The sequence below is a fragment of the Myotis davidii genome, unplaced genomic scaffold (assembly GCF_000327345.1).
Source record: "Myotis davidii unplaced genomic scaffold, ASM32734v1 scaffold395, whole genome shotgun sequence".
In the NCBI taxonomy this organism is placed as follows: domain Eukaryota; kingdom Metazoa; phylum Chordata; class Mammalia; order Chiroptera; family Vespertilionidae; genus Myotis; species Myotis davidii.
The window spans coordinates 5052834-5060300 of NW_006287904.1; positions in this window are offsets into that span (position 1 = coordinate 5052834).

Below are 7467 nucleotides of genomic sequence, written 5' to 3' on the forward strand. Positions count from 1 at the left end.
CTCGCCCCGCCGTGCCTCAGTTTCCCGGGCAGGAAGCCCACCCCGCGTGTACCCCTGGACGCTTCCTCTGACCGGGCGGTGCCCGCTGCCCAACTTGTCCGAAGTGCGGGAGCGGAGGCCCGGCGTGTCACCCGAGGGCTGGCCCGACGTCCTCTTGGACAGGTGGGGGAGACTAAGGCGCGGAGGGGGACGTGTCCAAGAAGCCGCCGTAACCAGCAAAGCCTGGTGGAGCCAAGTCCTCTGAAAAGGAAAAAGTCATGTTCCTGGAGCGCGGGTTTGAGGTCCTTAGAGCAGCAATAAAAACGCGGGCCCTGGTGGCTCCTCATTCCTGTGGGTGTTCCTGACCCCCAGGTAGATCCACTGGGGGCCGGGCACTGACTCCTGGGCGCCCCCGCACCACCTCCCAGGTGAGAGGTTTCATTTTCTGCACAGCAGCTCAGAGTGATCCCAAGGCAAATGCCAGGCCACTCACTCCCCTGCTTAAACCCTCGCCAGCTAAGACCATCCAAACCTGTGGAGAATGTTTGTGAAAATTAACTGGAGTCAAACAGAGGATACGCCTGGAGGCGGGATTTTAACAGATAAATGCGTCCAAGAAAATGACAGTTTGCAGCTTCTTTTTTGCATTTGGAATTCGGGAGGAAACCTAAGGAAGATGGCCTGAAGGTGGGAGGAAGCAGGGCGAGGATGGGTTACAGGACAGTTAAGATCGGGTGCTGTCCTGCCAGGCTGGCATGGCTCAGAGGTCCAATGTTGACCTGTGAACCCAGAGGTCACGGTTCTATTCCCAGTCAGGGCACATGCGGGGGCTGCGGGCTTGATCTCCAGGATGGGGCGTTGCAGGAGGCAGCCAATCAATGGTTCTCTCATCATTGATGTTTCTATCTCTCTCTCCCTCTCTTTTCCTCTCTGAAATCAATAAAAATATTTAAAAAAACAAACTATGTATCACACGCTCTCTTGAGGTTGATCTCGCTCTAGGAGGGGGGCACAGAGACAAGGGACGGGCTTGCTTACGACAAAGAGAAGCCTTTTACGGAAGAGGTTACACGCCTGGTGCATGACTGCCCCCCATGACGTGCCTCGCTGAGAATTTATGATCAGATCACCCTTGGAGATTACTTTCCATAGAACCCTTTTGTGTCCACACCCTCCATGCTGACCCAGGACCTAGATTGACACTGACTCCCTGCACCGCCTTCTCGCACGGTTCCCTGGAACTGGCGTGGGGGCCTTTCCACCCCGTTCTCTGGCTGCCCGAGCTTCCTGGTGTGTACAGGGCCTCACCTTGAACTTCTCAGTGCTCACCCTTCCCATCTCTGCCCAGTCACCTCTTCCTGGAGGCTGAGTGGTTTATTTGTACAATTAAGTGTGAGGAGCACAGCTGTAAAGACGTATACTAGAATAAGATATTCTTATTTTAAATTCTTGTAACTTTTATCTACAAAAGCAATCCATGTTTATGATAACAACTTTGAACAATAGAGATACATAAACTTTTTAAAAAGTTGCCCGCAATCCCCTTACTCAGAGGTAATTATTATTATTAAACATTATTACAGCCTTAGGGATTCAGTAATACTTGTTAATGAACAACACGATGACTCATAAACTGAGTAATTTGCTGACAACATTTCTAGAGTAGTGGTTCTCAAAGTGGGTCTTGGAACCAGCAACATCAGTATCGCCTGGAACTGGTCCAGGTCTGTGGTTCCCAAATGCATTAGGATTCCTCGGGGAGCACATGAAAACACTGGTGGCTGGGACCCACTCCCAGAGTTTCCGACTCAGCAGCTCTGGGGGGGTGGCGCAGGAATGTGCATCCCTAATAAGTTGCCCGGTGGTGCTGATGCTGCTGGCGCAGGAGCCACACTTGAGAGCCACGGTCTAGAGCCCGAGTGCCATGCTTCCTCCGAGCACGGTGGCAGTGAGGACATCTCTCCGAGTGGAAGGCTGTGGCCCACTTCGCCTGAACCCCGAGTTCTGGGGGTGTAGCTGACAAAGCACTGGGGACACAGAGTCTATGAGCCCAGGGCCAGCTTCCCGTGCGTCCAGTGCTGACAGCTGGTAAGCCTGTGCGGCAGCCACATGCTCCAGCCAGGGCCTCCTGCATGTCAGCCTTCTCTTTGCATCCTAGTTGGGCAGCTGCCAACTCTTTGGTCCCCTCCTGCCTCCAGCCCCATCTCGGCCTGCCTGGAGTGCAGGAGGAAGGATTTGGGCAAGATTGAAATAGGTAAGTACATAGGTGTGGGAATCTTGGAGCGGTCGGTGGCTCTTCGGATTACTGAGGGAAATGGGAAGGCGTCAGCTGAGAGTGAAGCCAGGAGAGTAGCTGGTGGGGCTTGGCCATCTGAGGAATAAGAGCCCACCGCCTAGACAGCATGTGTGATGGAAGCATGAAGGCTCCCACTTGCTCCCACCCTCCACCGAGATTCTGGGCATAAATGTCAATGAGGCCAGCCAGCACGGTGGCATGGTTTCCCGCAGATGTGGGTGTGTGGTGGGTGGTGAGTTGGGTCTGACCAGGGCTGGCTTTTGCCAATGAATGCAATGTAACTCGAGTGAGCAAAGGAGTTGCCACTTCTCCTGCCTACAGCCTTGATATCCATGGGACGCCCTGGCTTATAACCTTCAGATCTGCACTCAAAGGTCACCTCTCCAGAAAGTCCCCTCTCTCCATCCCTGTCCTCCTCTGACACCACAGTGGACACCTGTCTCCTCACTAGAATGCAAGCCTCTGGCCATGGATCGCTGACCACACTGTTCATTGCTCTACCCCAGGAACCTAGAATAGCACTTGGCACATGGCAGGCCCCTCAAAATGCTTGGTAAATGAATGAATGAGTCACAGCGGAAAAGGGAGTACAAGTGTTGCCATCTGTAAGTGGAAAGAATTAACTGGACTGAAGGATGACTCAGGTTCGGAGAAACAAAGAAAGGATACAAAGCTATGTTACTACTCTAATAGCTTTGTATGTCACTCCCAGCCTGTAGATCTTGTTACCTTGTACTAAATATTTGACCTACGTCATAGATCTTCTATATTGCTAGTCAAGAGGATGACTACATATAAATATGTATACCTGTACATTTGAATGTCTAAAGGATATTTGAAGAATAGCTGTTTGCACGCAGACCTATACTGGTATGTTTTGCATATAGGTGTGCATAAAGAATTGTTGACCAAAGCGCATTTGAAAAACCCTAATGCAATAGACCGTAGGCAGTAAACTGTGCTCAGACAGCCTATGAGTTACCAGGAGCCCACGAGGCAGGGGCCCTGTCTCTGGACAGAGCCCTGCTTATTTTGCAGTTAACTGAAAGGGCCTTTCTGTCCCTTTTGCTGGCGATGGGGAATGTCCTCGCACACAATGCTGTGTGTGTCCTGCGGCGGGAGAGCCAGCCCAGGGAGAGCTCTGAAAAGGATCTTTATACTTCAGCTGCGCAGATGGATAAAGAATTAAGAACCCAGGTTCCTCTGGGCTCTTTCCACCCCACTGATGCCTGGAGCGGGCCAGGAAACTGTGGCCCCTCCCAATCTGCTTCCTGAGCCTTGGGCTGCTCTGCCCCCAGTTCCACTGTGAATCGCCCCGTGAATGGTGGCAAGCAGCTTCGATGGAGGGCCTTTCCTGATGCTCATAGTGAGGCTTTGTGTCTTGACTGTCTGCCCTGAAAAGCTGCCCAGCCAGACCCAGATACCAGGGCCGTGACCTTAGCCTGCGTGTGCCGCCTGTGCCAGGCAGCTGTGCCTACTCTCCCCAGCCTCCGCCCTGCTGCGGCCTCCGCCACACAGGAAGACCCAGGTGGGGGCATGTGCCTAGCCACAGGCCCCACGTGGCTCCCCGCACGCCCACGGTGGGGGGTAGGGGGGCTGCCCGCTGGCCCCACCCAGCCCCTCCGGGGACACAGGGACTGGAGTACTGATTTCTGAATCAGCTACTGTCTGCTTACTCTTTTTTTCTAAATAAGCAAGAGATGTATATGGCTTCAAATTCAAAGATGCAAACAAGGACAGGGAGAAAGGAATATGTCTCCCACCTCTGAGCCTCAGGCAAACAGGGGCCCCGTCTGAGACAACACCATTGTATCACCAAAGTGCACAGGCATGTGAATTCTTTGTGTGTTTTAATAGATTTCAGAGAGGAAGGGAGAAGGAGAAATACAAACATCAGTGATGAGAGAGAACCATTGATTGGCTGCCTCCTGCATGCCCCACATTGGGGATCGAGCCCACAACCCAGGCATGTGCTCTGACCAGGAATCAAACTGAGAACTCCTGGTTCATAGTTGACCCTCAACCAGCTGAGCCAAACCATCTGCCAGTAGGGCCGTGTGTGTGTGTGTGTGTGTGTGTGTGCGTGTGCGTGTGTGTGTGTGCGTGTGTGTGTGTGTGTACACGCTTTCCAACACTGTGGTAAGACTGCACTGCCCCTTGCTTTTTGCTCTTACCCTTGGAAATCTTTGCACACCATTTCACATGTGCTGCCTCCGCTAACATTTCTCTTCGGGCGAGTCGTGCAGTTTGTAACCAGTCCCCGCTCACGGTCTCTGTGTCCACGCTTTGGCGATTACACCTGGGCAATGGACAGCTTGGAAACCCTTTCACACCTGTGCGAGCCGCACACCCACGAGGCACGCGTAGTCTTGAGAATCCCACCAGGCTGCAGAAACGACGGGCTGTCTGGACCTCACCTGCACCGAGGATGTCCGCCTTGCTTTCCCCTGGTTCCCATCCCACTGCGGGCAGCGTTTCAGGCCGCTGATGGGTCATAGCGAGAACAAGAACAGCCGTGGTCGCTCACACGTCACAGCACCCACTGTGCTCAGCACCCGCTGTGCCCAGCACCACCCTCTATGAGCCACGTATGTGAGAGGAGGATGTGACGTATGTGTCCGTGGGCTCTGCAGACTGGAGGTCATGGGCCGGGCAGTTTCAGGGTGGGGAGAGGGTGCGACTTCCCCAGTCTCCTGGGATTGGGGGGCTGGACCTAGTTTCTTTGGGTGATAAAGATGTCAGAGGGGACATCTGTGCTGCCTGTATAAAGCAACCTCCAACAGAAAAAAAGTGCCTGTGACATTTCCATTAGTCAACATGGTGTGAACTGCAAAAGAGGCTCCTCAGGGCTTGAGGGTGGCCTGAGGACACCTCAGGGGTGGAGAACCTGACCATTTACATTAGTCAACATGGTTGGGGTGTGAACTGCGAAAGAGGCTCCTCAGGGCTTGAGGGCGGCCTGAGGACACCTCAGGGGTGGAGAACCTGACCTGAGGACACGGGTGTGAGGATCCCACACCTGGGAGAGCGGCCACCACCTGGAGAGTGGGAGCCTGCGGGCAGGAAGGAAGGCTGCCCTGTGTATTTTTGTCCCTGATTTCACAACTGCTGACGCCTTCCCACCAGCCCTTCTTCTTCAAGCCTCAACCATTTAGGAGATAAAACGTAGCCCTGAGGCCAATGCTGTGTGTCAAGCTCCTCAGTTTGGCTCAGCCAGTCTACTGGGAGCTCAAAAGGGGAAATGCTGAGAAGTAGGGAATACTCTAACCTCCATCCTACGTCTATAAAAAAAGGTGGAAAGGATTTGCTCTGCCCGGGTGGACGGTAGACACAGCAGGCAGCCAAGGGGTGTGGCCACATCTGAAGGCTGGTTGGAGCCACTATTTTTTTCTTGTCAAAATAAGTGGGTCTTTTGTGTTGAAAATGATTTCATGGTTTGATTGCCTCTAAAGCAGCGGTTCCCAACCTGTGGGTCGCGACCCCTTTGGCAGTCGAACGCCCCTCTCGCAGGATTCGCTTAAGACCATCCTGCATATCAGATATTTACATGACGATTCATAACAGTAGCAACATTACAGTTATGAAGTAGCAACAAAAATAATTTTATGGTTGGGGGTCACAACGTGAGGAACTGTATTTAAAGGGCCAGAAGGTTGAGAACCACTGCTCTAAAGACATCCAACCCTCCTCTACGTTCAAGTGCCACTGAAACCCCTGTGGGCTGGCTGTCCTGGCCCTCCTGCAGCCCCACCTACTTGAGAACTGACCTGGCTGGGGTCCCTCAGGCCCCAGGCTTCCTACCCACAGGGGCTGAGCAGAGACAGGACTGGGAAAGGACCACTGGCCCTCTGGGCCCTCGAGGGCCTTGTGATCAGAGGACAACTGCCTGAAGCCCAGATGTCACCCTCCAAACCTAGGTGTGCTGAGGCCACACCTCCCACAGCCACTCCCAGTCCACGCTGACCGTGGCGGGGATACTAAGGCAGGCCGGTCCTGCGATGTGGGGGCTCCCTGACCGGCACCTTGATCAGGGCGCTGCTTTAGACAACTGTCTAAGGCCTTCCTTCCTTCTCTCCTTCCCAGGGGTGGACCTACATCTCAGTCTGAGGGCTCTCCCAGCCTCCTCCCCCGACCCTCCTCCTGCACAGGCGCTTTCTCCAATAGACCTCCTCCTGCACACCTGCCTCATCTCGGCCTGTGCTTCTCAGAGGACTCCATGGACGCAGCTGGAACTGATGGGAGTGCCACAAACAGCCCAGTGTTTATTGCCTGGAGGCCAAGGTCAGTCTTACTCACAGTCTGGGCCAGGGGTGGGGCCTCAGGCCCACTGCCATATAAGGCTCGTGAAATCCTCTGGTCTGGCCCTGCCAAGGCATTAGGGGTGAGTTAATGAAGTGTTTGACCAAACATAGCAGGCTAATTTTTTAATTGTTGTTGTTAATCCTAACCAAAGGATATTTTCCCACCAATTTTTTTTTTTTTAAAGAGAGAGTAGAAGGGAGGGGGAGAGACAGAGAGAGAAACATCGATGTGAGAAAGACAATTGGTTGCCTCCCGCACCGCCCGGACCCACTGGGACGGGGCCTGGGGGTTGAGCCTGCAACTCAGGTACATGTGCTTGACTGGAATCAAACTCGGGACCCTTTAGTCCATGGGCTGGTGCTCTATCCACGGAGCCAAACCGGCTAGGGCTAACTTTTAAGTTGATGACTTTGTATGGCCCACGAATAATGTTATAAATGTCCAAATGGGCCTTGGGAGAAAAAGTTTCCCCATCGCTGATCTATGCCAATGCCTGTCCATAGTCGGGATCGTTATTCTGTCCCCTTGGGAAGAGACACAAGTTCTCTCGCGGGAGGGGCACACTGCATCCCCAGGAGCCTGCCGCAGGGGCTCACACTGAGCCCAGCCTGTAATCCACGTCCCCCCACTAACCACGTGTCCCCATTATGGGCGCCTCCATGAGCTGGCAGTTCCCACATTCCCAAGTGAGAGGTGACACATGACTTCACTCTGAAAAGCATAAAGGGCTCCAGGGCTCGGTCAGCAGTTCTTCGTGTTTGGGGTGGAGAACATGATGTTGTTGACCTTAACCAGGGCTTCTGGGTGCCATGAGATTAGAGAAAAAGAGGCAAAAAACAGAAACAAACGCACAGATAACCCACATGTTGGGATCGGCAGTCAAAGGATTT